At 37.8% G+C, this 13,727-nt stretch overlaps 1 protein-coding gene and 1 pseudogene across 6 annotated transcripts in view; both read left to right on the forward strand.

The window, feature by feature from the left end:
• CAMK2D (calcium/calmodulin dependent protein kinase II delta) overlaps positions 1–13,727 on the forward strand; it is a 354,972-nt gene that overhangs the window by 170,726 nt on the left and 170,519 nt on the right. The window lies entirely within an intron of this gene.
• On the forward strand, positions 4,015–4,314 carry LOC118854007 (annotated as a pseudogene).

The raw sequence follows: 13,727 nt of genomic DNA on the forward strand, positions 1-13,727 counted from the left end.
AATAACCTGGAAAAACCTACACGACATAATGCTGAGTGAGCGGAGCAGAGCCAGGAGAACGTTGTGCACAGCCACAGATATGTGGATTCCGTGAGGACCAACCCTGACATACTGCGCTTTTCTCAGCAACCTAAGGTGCAAGGACAACTCCAGGGGACTCACGATGGAGAATACTATCTTCATCCAGAGAAAGAACTGCGAAGTTTGAATACAGATCGAGGTGCACTACATGCTCGCCTTTTTTTGCTTCTTTTTTGTTTTTGTTTTTGGGTTTTTTTTTTTTGGTTCTGTTTCTTCTTTCTCATGATTCATTCCATTGGTCAAAATTCTTCTCCACGACTTGACTAGTGCATAAATTAATTCAATGCGAAGTTATACATGACAGTTATATGAGATTCCATGCCGTCTTGGGGAGGGAGGGGGAAGGGAGGGGAAAAAAACTGGAACTCAAAACTATGTAGAACCGTATGTGGTAAACTAAAAATAAATAAAGAAATTCAAAAAAAAAAGCAATAACATAAAAAAAATTATAAATTTTTAGCTTAGCAATCGAAGTAGGAGTCTCAGGGAAATGAAATGGAGATGTGGGTAATAGAACAATGAATTTGGAATTCAAAGACAAGAAGTTGAATACTGCATCTGTTACTTAAAGTAACTGCGTGACCTTAACTTGATAACTTGAACTTTCTGGCCCTCATATTCTTCATCTCTAAAATGGAGATGATAATATCTCAGCTACCTCCCTCACAGGGTTGTTTTTAGCAAAGTAAAGAACTATCTAGTTATGAGCTTTTACCAGCATTGGTTTTATTGTGAGAACTTTGAAGTCAAATTCAAATTTCTTTCATTGAAAGTACAACCTCACCAATTTTCTTGATAAATCTTTATTTCTGTATATTAAACTATCTTCTTGTAGTCCAAATACCTACCTCCTGAATATCATCATCATAAGGTGGTAGAATTAAACTCTCTACTCTTTTGGCCTCCAAAACACCATGAAACAATAGTTGCTCTGTCTCCCTGATGCCTCTCCAATCCATTGTATCCAATAATCCAATAATCTCCAATCCAATAATCAGGACTGGCCCTGATTATTGCTTCACTAGAATAATCCAGTAGTTTCCTAAGAAGTTGTCCTGCCCCACCTTGCCCTTTACTTTCCAACCAGTCCTTCATACTGCAGCCTAATTCATCTTTACTGTTCACAAAGCGTGGTTATATCACTTTTCTACTTAGAAATCATCCCTGATTAAATACACACATATATACATATATACACATATATACATATACACACATATATACATATAAACGTACATATATATGTGTGTATGTGTGTATATATACATAAATACATAGAGAGATAGATGATAGATAGATAAATGGATGCATAGATAGATCATCCATTTAATACCCAGAGAGACATGGTGTGTTTGATATAATTATACATCAGAATTTTGCCCTTTCCTATCACATAAAGTCAAAACTTCATGTTCAATGCTATCCGCACCCTGGAATCAATCTACCATTCTAAAGTCATTTCATATTATTCTTTTATTCACCTCTGTGCCTTTTTTTTTGAAAAAATATTTTTAGTTTTCAACATTCACTTCCGTAAGATTTTGAGTTCCAAATTTTCTCCCCATTTGTCCTCTCCCCCCGCCACAAGATGGTGAGCAATCTGATATAGGCTCTACATATACTTTCATGTTGAACCTATTTTCACATTAGTCATGTTGAAAAGAAAAATTAGAACCAATGGGAGAGACCATGAGGAAGAAGAAACAAACAAAAAAAGAAAAAGAGAGAGATCAAATAATATGCTTCTATCTGCATTCAGACTCCATCATTCTTTTTCTGGATGTGGACAGTATTTTCCATCATGAGTCCTTTGGAGTTGTCTTGGATCCTTGCATTGCGAAGAAGAGATAAGTCTATCAAAATTAGCCACATTGTGGCTGTTACTGTGTACAGTGTTCTCCTGATTCTGCTCACTTCACTCAGTATCAGTTCATTCACATCTTTCCAGGTTTTTCTGAAGTCTGCCTGCTCACCTCTTTGCCTTCTATAAACAACCACACAACAACTGATTCTGGCTTCCTCTAAGACCTAACTCAACCACTACTAAATGGAAAGAGGCTTTTCTTGCCCCTTTCCTCTATCTTGCTCCCTTCCTACACATAGATTATCTTTACATAACCTTCTATGTACCTCGGGGTTTACATGTTATAGGCCCTTTTTAGAATTTGGGCTTTTTGAGGCAGGGGCTATTGTTATCTTTCTCTGTGTTTCTGTTACTGGCACATAATAAGTGCTTGTATTCATATACTGACTTAATAACTGCCCCCTGAACATGCCCTGTGTTTTCCTGACTCAAGCCTTTACCCTAGCAGTCACAAACTCAAATAGATAGGCCACACAAGAAAACTGCAAATTAGCATCATCTATGTTCTTTTGTATTTTTATTTATTTTGTTAAACATTTCCCAATTACATTTTAATCTGGATTGGCCACAGTCAGGAGCTTTGTGTGATGCTTACTGTAGTTGGCCATGAGTTTGACACCTCTGGCTTAGAGGGTTCTCTCTGCAGGGATGGTATAGGTCTTCCAACTTCCTCTTTATCAATCGATTTTCCACCCACTCACAACTTTCTTTTTGCAACTCCCCAAGGATAAGTAAAGTATCTAGTTTCAATCTTAATACCACTGCCTGGCTGCCTTAAGCATCTGAGGCTGGATTTGAACTCAGGTCTTCCTTACTCTAGGCCCAGTGCTCGATCCTGTGATCCTGTGTCACCTAACACCTAACAATAACATATGTGTGTACATACATTTATATTTATAAAGAAATACATTAGCAAAGATTTATTAAGCCTCTACTATATGCCAAGTACTTTGCTAGGTACTAGAGAAAATATATATGTATATATGTGTGTATATACATATATACACATACATGTATATGCACATACATATAAAATATGTTGGTATATAACAATACATACACATGCATACACACATGCCTCTCTGTATATATGTATATATACATATGCATACATACATATACATATATACACACATACATATATACATATACACACACATATATATACACACACACACACACACATATATAAAAGAATCCTTACTCTAAAAGAGCTTAGTATCAGGGGAGAAAAAATGTACATTAAAAAGGGTACATAGAGTAAATACTAACTAAATACAAAGAAGTTTAATTCAAAGTAGTTTGAAAGGGAGGATATTAACACTTGAGGCAGTCTGGAAAGACATCCTGTAGAAGGTAGTCCTTAGCTAACTGTTATAGGAATTGAGGGAGTCTGAGTCAGAGGTGAGAGTCAAGTCTTTGTTGAATGACCAATGAATGACTTGACTTACTACTAAAGGAACTGAACCGTAACAATATTGATACTGCATTTTCTTCCTTTGTGAAAAAGAGATTGGGGCTCTATGATGTCTAAAATCCCTTCCAGTTCTGAATCTGTGAGACTATGAATGCACACTGGATTTGGAGTCAGAGGATCTGGATTTAAATTCTACATCATATCACATCCTACAAATATGATGTTAGCCAAATCACCTACACTTTCTTTCCCTCAATATCCTAACCCTACACAATGTTTAAGGATTCTTATTTAGTTCTTAATCTGTGATTTTATGACTTAAGGAAGGTTCAATTAAAGAAAGTTGGCTTACAGATTCTCCTCAAAGAAACAAATGTAGGAGTTTCTTTTTGTACCGAAGGACAATAAGAAAAATCTGCTTTTTGGAGTCCTCATGATATCCAGAAACAAAAGACCATATTGAAGACGTTTAGCTTATTCATCAACTTATGTTTCAGGGCAATTCCATGAAGAACTTGATCCTTCAAACCAAGTCAACCTATATTTAGCAACCCTGCAAGGGGCGGGGGGGCGGATCATGGTGAAGATGTCAAAAAAATTTATTAGAGGTTGTCCCAGCTGTTGATGGGCCCCCGCTGGACAGGAGGCAAAGATGGAGGAACCCAGTGTTGGAGGTGGGACCAATCGGGTGAGGAGCCTCCAGAGTGAGGTGGAGGGGGTGAAGAATATCATGACCCAAAATGTGGAGTGAATCCTGGCCTGGGGAGAAAACCTGGATCATCTTCGGAGCAAGATGGAAAACCTGGAGGCCATGTCAGAACATTTCAAGACCATGTCAGAGAAGGTGTCTCAGAAATTCTGGTGGAAAAATGTGAAAATGAGCATTTTCATCTGTGTGATCATGGGCATCCTCATCATCCTGATCATCCTCTTTTCTACTAACATGATCTAGAAGGCTGCACTTCCATCTACTGCCCTTCTCTTGTTTGGCCTCCCTCAGCCTCAATATCTGTCTCCTCCTCCTCCTCCTCCTCCTCCTCCTCCTCCTCCTCCTCCTCCTCCATGCTGTCTGGGGAAGCCTCTTTTTCTCTTCTTTCCCTCCCCTAAGTGGAATGCTGCCCAGCCACCCCATAGGTCTTTATCTGTCAGCCCTCTGCCCTGCTCAGCCTCACCTGGTACCATGTGTGTGTGGAAAAGAGAAGAGAGGGAGGAAGGGCCTTTGGGGCCCCAATACACTAGACTGTGGCTGAGTTTCAGGGGGCCTTCTGTGTGGGGCAGATGGCCTGTGTCCCCTGGAATGCTGTTGGTGACCTGTAGGTGCTAAAGACCTTTCAGTGTCTCAGAAAAAAATCTATTAGAAAATATGAGTCAAGATTAAAAAAAAAACAACAACCACACAGAAGAAGCCATAGGTTTATGTACTAACCAAAAGTTTCAAACTTCCCCAAACATAAAGAAAAAAAAAAATGGGAGATGACAGATATGGTGAGCATTTAACAATTTAAAAATTAAAGCGATTGTATCTTAAGAGACAGTAAGGGAGTAGTTATTGATTTGGGAGTCATGGAGTCTTTGTCTAATTGGCTATCTTTTTGTAGTCATGCCACTAATGTCCCCTAATTTTTTTTAGTGAGATAATGCATTTCCTTAGTTCTTGATGGAAACTGCCAAGTTGACTATTTTGAATCTTGAAAAAGTAGTATGTTTTTGAAAAATGTATCTCCTCTCTGGAAGGAATAGCAAAGAAAGAGAATTGGATTTAATGTGGAAAACCATGACATATTTGAAAAGTATTCAGCATTAACATCTAACCTCTAAGGAAACTGACATTTTCTGTTCATCTTTTTCTTTCAGCTAACTCTTTCCTTTATTCTCCTCAAAATAATTTATTTTCTGAGAATTTTTCTTCTTTTCTCTTATGATGCTTTCATTCTTCTCTATTAAATATATTTTTAGGATAGATTCTTCTGGAAAATAGATTCTTTGCTATTCACATATAGAGCAGAGTTAGATACTCTCCAAAGTGTAACTTGGGGACCTTTGGTAACCCTATGTACTCTGGGTTCAATTTCATTGGGATATTTTTGGTAATGCTAAAATCCTACAGCTAAAATCCCATTCCAGTATATATCTGTATTTCAAAGGCTATGCAAGAGCTATAAATCAAATTACACACTTACTGCAGAATTGTTAAGTAATGCACAAGAAGATAAACGATTGACAGAATCCTTCTTAATTCCCCAACACACACACATGCACACATTTGATGTAGGAGCAATGCAGCCTCTCCTAGATCCATGTTAGGGAAGTGGCCCCATGGTGAAAACACTGTCCCTTGTGAGGATAGATCTGGTGATGAATAAATTATTTCCTGCAGAACTTCATGTTGGTATAAGCAGTATAGGAATCTTTGGATTTATTGCAGGTAGAGTAGTTTTTGCTCACTTCAAGGTCATTAGGTTTCGGCCAGAATTCCTGGGTTTGGAGATGGCAAAATAAATTCATCCTTGTTGCCCCTCTCTTCTCAGTCCCATCAGGAAGTTACATTCATCTCTCAGCTCCATAAATTGTTTTTCTCAGAAATGGACAGGCAGCCTACACAGGAGGCTTTTTCCTCCATCTATTCTGGGGACTACTCTAAACACTTCCTTTCCATTTCTTTTTTTGTTGAAAGAATTAGAGATGTTTAACCAGGAGAAGACAAGACTCAGAGGAGACATGATAGTTATCTTCATGTATTTGAAAGGTTATCGTGTGGAGGAAAGAGCAGACTTTCTGCTTGGCCCCAAAGGACAAAACCAAGAGCCAAGGAATGGAATTTACAAAAGGTCAAATGTAGGCTTAACATAGGGGGAACCTTTTTTTTTTTTTTAACAATTAGAACTATCCCAACATGGAATTGGCCACTCGAAAAGTATCTGGTTCTCTCTCCCTGGAGGTCTTCAAGCAGAGACTGGAGAATCATTCATCAGATATGGTATAGTGGTGTATATTATATTATAACTGGTATTCCTAGATGGTCACCAAAGTCCCTTTCAGTTCTCAAATTCTGTGATTCTTCCAACGAGCTCATGCTTCCTGACCCAACCCCTTTGTCCAAGTACAAATGTAATGAGATCCTGACCTTCTAAGGCTTCCTCCAAAGCCTGGTAGCTCCCCTGCTTCAGTCAACATGGACAACAAGTTTAGACAGTAGTCAACTATTACTGCAGTGACCATCAATTTTTAAAATTTATTCAAACAAACAATGTTTAAAGATCCTTCAATTTCCAAGGCCATACCTACATTTCAATATTTTTGTGTTCTGCTCATTTAAAAAGAAATGCCTCATTTTAGCAGAGAGGTGACTCTAAGTCCTCCACTCCCAAAGCTGCTGTCACAATACTTAGTAACTTGGAAAGGCCTCAGTTGTGGGCCTTTATTTGTGTTATTCCTATTATTTATGTACTGTATATCTGACATCTGGCTAACATTAGATAGGGCCATTACCAGAGAACTAATCACCAGGTAATTAATATTTTTGGGAGTAGGTACTCTTGCCTGGAATCAGAAAGATTCATCTTCTTGAGTTCAAATCTGGCCTCAGATACTTACTAGCTTTGTGGTCCTGGTTAAGTCACTTAACCCTGTTTCCCTCAGTTTCATCATCTATAAAATGAACTGGAGAAGGAAATGGCAAACTACTGCAGTATCTTTGCCAAGAAAATCCCAAATAGGGTCGCGGAGAGTCAGGTGAGACTGAAACAACTGAATAACAGTAACAGCTTACTTTGTTACATATTTGTTTACATTTTGTCTCCCCTGTAAGCTTCATAAAGGCAGGGACTGTCTTTTGCCTCTTTTTGTATCCCCAGAACTTAGCACAATGCCTGGCACTTAATGAATGTTTGTTGTTGTTGTTTGTCCTTCATTCTTGAAGAGGACCATGACATCAGGGAGGTGTTGCCATGACTTGCAAATGAATTGGATTTAAGTGAGAGAGGGCTGTGCAAAGTCACCAGCCTCACTTTCTCCTTAGGAGCCAGCTGGGTATGGTGGCAAGATATAGATCAGAATGACTGGAGATGAATGTTTATTGATTATTTGATTGGTGATGTGCTTTATAACTGATGAGAAGAGTATAGCCTAACAATCTGTAGAGAAAACACCAAGTGGATTGATGAATGCCTATTGTCTAGAGTATAATGAAAAATTGGATGGACTGGCCATTGAGTACAAATACCTTAGGCAGTCTTTATGGCTGAAGAGTGAGCCAGGGCCAAAATTGATTTAGGAAAGAAAATTTGCAGTGTTTTTAGCAATCCAAAACTACTCCCTAATTGAAAACAAAACAAACAGAAAACGTACATCCCCCACAAAAAATTTTTCTTATTTTTATTTTTTTAAACACAGCTTTTTTTGATTATATTATAATGTAGCAAATCATAGAATTCCATAATCCTTAAAAGAATGTAAATTGTAAAGCAAAGAAGAGATAAGGCATGAGCATATATAGACCTAGGCGTAGCTTATTAGCAACCAACTAAAAGTGAACTTCAGAAAGGACAGAAATTATGTCATCAAGGCAATGTATGTTGGGAAGAGGAAGTAGGCAATTCATATGTTGAAAGTGGAAAAGAGCATATAAAACAACCCCACTGCTGGACTGGTACTTTGAGAATGTTAAAATACATGGTGGAAGCGCCCTGGTGGCCTTTGGGGCATTTGGAGGAATCTTTATTGGAGGGCTTGTGGGAAGACACAGAAGAGAGCTGCACAAGAGAAGAAATTGTAAGTGGGTGGTAATCTGTACCACTGGAGAGAGTATGCCCAACAAGTCATGGATGGAAGTCATGGATTCTTTGGTATTTATAAAACATTTGATTCTTGTTCGTGTCTTTCTGTTAAATCTTTTGTGGGGAATCCACCAAATATGCTAGAGGTTCTCTCTCTAGTTCTATTCATTTAGTTAGTTTTGTAGATACAGATGCTGATTAGAGAGACAGCAGGGTGTAGTGCAGGTTTCAAACTCAAATAGAAACAAATTCCTAAGGGTCACATATTGATTTAGAGAAACACAAATTAACATTGTCTTTGTTTTATTTCATTTTTATTCATTTTGTTAAACATTTCCCAATTACAGTTTAATCTGCTTAGGACCACACTATACTGCCTTTAGGATGTGAATCTGATACTTCTGAGTAGAGAAGAGTGAGCTGTTCTCCAAGTTAGGAAAATGAGATATGAATCAAATCTCTTCTGGGATTTGGTTATGTAGCCTTGGACAAAGTATTTAACATCCCTGCCCTAGGCAGTTCTCTGGATTAAGCAAATACAGAGCATTTACTTATTTTGTATTCCAGAAGTGGGTTTCCCTACTCTCCTCTTCTCTACATTAGTGAAATCCCAAACAGGGCTGATCCCAAAAATAAATATAGAAGATATAACACAATGCAAACTTGAAGAGCTTATACAGAGGAAGCACATTTACCATAAACACTTCTATTTACAAAGTAATCTCCAGTGGTTCCAAATGAATGAAGTGGTAGAATTTTCCACCCTCCTTTGTCCTCAGTATCCCCTACCTACATTGCAAATTATCTTAGCTCTTGGCGCACTGCTTTGAAATACTAGATTGCAAATCAATAGGAAATGGATTGAGTGAATGGAAAAGTAAAACAGAGTTGTGGTTTGGGGGGAGGAGGGAGCTTTTTGTCTCCAAAAATATTTTAAATTCTTTGAGTAAAAAAGTAATCTTACATTTCTTTATCCATAGTAATTCCTAGGACTGTGCTTTGTGTGAGTTTGCAGCTCATTAAATGTTTTTGTGAGAAGTGAGAAGTGGTAAAACACACATTTCTGCCTATTATTTAACCCAGAAAAGAGTTGAGGATCCAGCTCTTTGACATTTGGCCTATTCTGTTTTTTTAAGTTGTTATTTTCATCAGTATTTTGGTGCCTCCTTTGCCAAGCTGTTTACTCTTTTTTTTTCCATGATTTTCTTGCATTGCTCTCATTTCTTTCCACAATTTTTCCTCTACTTCTCTTATTTGATTGTTAAAATCCTTTTTTGAGCGCTTCCAGGGCCTGAAACCAATTCACATTTATTCTTTGAGGTTTTGCATGTAGCTACTTTGATTTCATTGTCTTCTGAGTTTGAGTTTTGATGGTCCCTGTCACCATACTAACTTTCTATACTCAGATTCTTTTTTGTTTGTTTTTTTTGCTCATTTCCTAGCCTATTTCTTTACTTTTAACTTCATATTAATGTTTGGCTCTGCTCCCAGGGTAGGGCAAACTGTCCCAAATTTTTGGTTTTTCATGCTGCTATTTCCAGAACCAGTTCTGAAGGTCTGTAAGTTTTCAATTCTTCCAAAGTGATATGATCTTAGTGGAGGAGCAGCATTGGAATATTTCTCCCTGCCATCTGCTCAAAGTTGGTTAACAAGGAGGAGGTGAAGAATCTTATAGATCTCATATTCCATGGGGTTACTGAAGCCCCTTATCTATGAAGTTATAAGTAAGGAGGGGGTCAATATGTTGACTGTTTTTAGAGATGAAAGCATACTGGAAGAGACACTGATGAGGGCACAGTCTCTGGGAACCCCTTGAACCCTTGAACTCTCCTTGAATCTTCCCACTCGACCTGGCCTTGGCCTGAGGCTACAACCATTAAGCCCAAATGCCTACCTTGCCCAGTCGTCCATTGTCCAGCTGTTTCCCACCCTTAATCCTGTTTCCCATCCTTAATCCTGATCAAAATATCTATACCCTAGCTCCTACCCCAGCCCTTGATGGGTTGTCATTTCCATATAGCCTTCAGCTATTTTCCCCCACCCTGGAGTCTGACCTCATCCTTAAGTCCCTCCCTAGACCCCTCTTCTGGTCACCCCAGACCACCCCTCAATCCCTCCCACAACCTTTGTGTATATAATCTCCATCTTGCCTCCATGAGGTTGGTCAGAACCAATCTAGCTCAGATGGGTCTGGCCCTTTTTCCTTACAGGCGTCGCAAGGGGTGGGATCTCTCGGGGCAGGCTTATTTGGCTAACTCTTAATAAACTTTATCCCTTCCCTTGGCTGAGAAAGCTTGAGTCGAATTCTTTCGGCAGGACCCGGCGTGTCGGTACTTTGGGGTGTCGAGCACCTCTCACCCCAAACCCTCATCAACACCACAGCATAAGTGAGAGAAAGCTGACCTCAGAGTCAAGAAGACATGGGATCAAGTGTTACCTCAGATATAGACTACCTGTGTTACCCTAAGCAAGTCACTTAAATTCTCACAGCAGCAGGAAACACTCCAAGTTGTGGGGTAACTGTAGATTTGAATGAAGAAAGCAAGTTCTTTACCAGGAGCTCCTTGCACAAAAGAAATCACGGATCTGGTTTAAAAAAAAAAGATACTGGACAATAACTAATATGGGAATCAGTTTTCCAGTAAATTATAGCTCTAAATTGTCCCATGACCTTCTGATGTAGGTACTTGCAGATTTCTTTCCAAGGGAAAAATATGAATTCTACATGCGAATTTTGACTCAGATTCTATGAGGGAGGGGGCAATAAAATTCCAAAATAAAAAGTTCCTAAAGTGAGCGAGAAGGTATGAGTTATGAATAGTGCTATATGAAATTGTGTGTGTGTGTGTGTGTGTGTGTGTGTGTGTGTGTGTGTGTGTGTGTGTATACTGGAGGCAGCTCAAACTGATGGTTAATTTTTCACTGTGAATATTTACACTTTAGATATCAGCAAATTAGGACTTGATTGTTTTGTTGATTGTCTATGTTTAAGAAAGTGATAGAGAAAATGTTAATTCAGATTAAATTTAAAAGTATGTCTTGCTTTTATCTTTTATCTTTTTTCACCAGTGTACCTCTGCATATGTATGTATAGTGTGTGTATGTGTCTATATGTGTGTGTGTGTGTGCGCGTGTGTGTGTATACATGTGGAATTGTGTATATGTACACACACACACACACACATATATATATATATATATATATATATATATATATATATATATATATATATATATATATATATATATATATATATATGTATTCCAGCAAGCAATAACAATTTATTGGCCTTCCCCGGAAGAAGGCTAATACCTGCAGTCACAAAATTCTAAGAAGCAAATTTATCCTTATACATATCACAGGAAATGCCTTAAAACCCATCTTCCAGACAAGATGAAATTAATCCCTAGCAATCAAAATTCAGTTAAAATCAGAGGTCCATTCTCTTTACCTGTCCCTCTGTATTTATATGACAATGTTTGTATTGTATCATATTTAATTTCTTGCTGACTGTGTAACTTTAAGCAAGACAATTTAGCCTCTCCCAGCCTCAGTTTCCTCAACTGTCAAATGAGTGTAACAGTATTTTAACTATTTCACAGGTTATTGTGAGCATCAAAGGAGATAACGTACCTATTGTCCTTTGCATATTGTCCTCTAATTCTTTATGTGCCCATGATTATACTGAAGACTGCCATATTCCTAATTAGTTTGAATAATCCTCTAGGCACACAACTTTAAATATAGGAAATGTAAGGCATAAAAATTAGCAAGAGAAAGTGCTTTTCATAATCACAGGTGAAGGATTGTTTTGAGGATAGCAGCTTGCTCTCATGAGCTTAGCAGTTGGAGTCAGGTTTCTCAGGTATTTTGGGAGGGAGGTGTCTTAATGAAAATGAAAGGAATTCCACTTAATTATCAGATTCAATTTGGTTAAAAATCTTCTAGAAAGAAAGGTATTTTGAGGTTAGCATTACACATTTTAAATCAGTGATTTTTTTCAAATTAATTTTGTATCAATTTCAGAAAGTAGATTTGATCATCTTTAACAATGCTAATTGAAACCCACCCTTGTGAATCAGTGAAACATGAAACATTTTTAATTTGAAATTTTATTAGGAATTCAGGGAGATATTTTTGTCATCTGCAATAGGAAGCTATTAACCAATACCTCATTCTCCTGTGATAATTATGTACCTGTGAGACTTTTAACCTCCCCAATCTGCAGCATTGTAAAATTCTGTGGTATTTTCTCATTCTTTATCCTCTTTGACTTTTAGTCCTATTGACTACCCTTTCCTCTAGAATACCTTTTCTCTCCCTTGTGTTAGGTGATGGGTCTCTCCTGGTTCTCCTCTTACACATCTAAGTGTTTCTTTTCAGTTACAGAAGCAGAATTAGGGCTATAAAGAGACAGAGAGCCCAATGAGCTACCTAGTCCAATCCCCTCATTTTTCACACAAGGAGACTGAGATCTATAGAGGTTACAAAAGAGGTAAAGTGACTTAGGCAGGATTTGAACCCAGATGCTATTAATCCCAATCCAATATTCTTTTCACTATGCCATGCAGTCTTCTTTGTTGGAGCTATTTCCTGGCCTCTTGGTGTGGGTATCCCAGGGTTCTTTATAGGTCCTTTTCTTTTCTTTTGTTATACTCCTTACTTGTAGGAACTACATCAACTACTAAATTTATACATCCATACATTTTTTTTTTCTCTTCTGAACTCCAGTCCTTCACTACCTACTACATAGTACATATTTCTTGAATGTCCTAACCTACAAAAGTCCATTGTCTTCTACTTTCAGTCTGTCCAATCTCTGGGCTTGGAGTCAGGAAGATCTGAGTTCAAATCTAATCTCAGACACTTATCTAGGTTTGTGTCCCTGGTTAAGTCACTTAATCTTTATATGCCTCAGTTCCTCATCTGTAAAATGAAGATAATAATAGGACCTCCCTTCCAGGGTGGTTATGAGGATTAAATGAAAGAATAAGTGTAAAGTGCTTAGCACAGTGTCTGGCAAATAGTACGAAATCAGTTCATGATTCCCCCAAGGAAACTTAATCTTGCCTCATGCTGAATCAATTAATCAGTCAGTTAATAAACATTGAAGAACTAGTCTGTATAAGCACAGTGCCAGGAACTAAGAATTGAAAGACAAAGAAAAACACTCTGCTCTCAAGGAGCTTATATTTTAATGAAGGAGACAATTACTTACTTACATCAGTACCAATAATGTAATCTCAAATAGTAATAATTAAAAATAATAATAATAATATAACCTCAAATAATCTTAAAAGAAAAAAGTTCTAGGACCTGGGGAGGGGAGCAGGAAAAGGCCTCCTACAGAAGGTGGTAATTGAGATGGGTTTTGAAAGAACTCAAGGATTCTAAGAGGAAAGACAATGAGTATAAAGAGAAGAAGCACCATCTTTGAAGAATAGTGAACAGGCCTTGCAGGGTTGCATTGAGGATCAAATGAGATGATATTTGTAAGAAAACATTTGTCACAGGACCTGACACATGAATGCTTATTCCCTTCCCCCCTTCCCTTTAAGTCATAATAATGAGTTCTATTTTGGGCATTTT

The sequence above is a fragment of the Trichosurus vulpecula genome, chromosome 6, assembly GCF_011100635.1.
Source record: "Trichosurus vulpecula isolate mTriVul1 chromosome 6, mTriVul1.pri, whole genome shotgun sequence".
Classification (NCBI taxonomy): Eukaryota; Metazoa; Chordata; class Mammalia; order Diprotodontia; family Phalangeridae; genus Trichosurus; species Trichosurus vulpecula.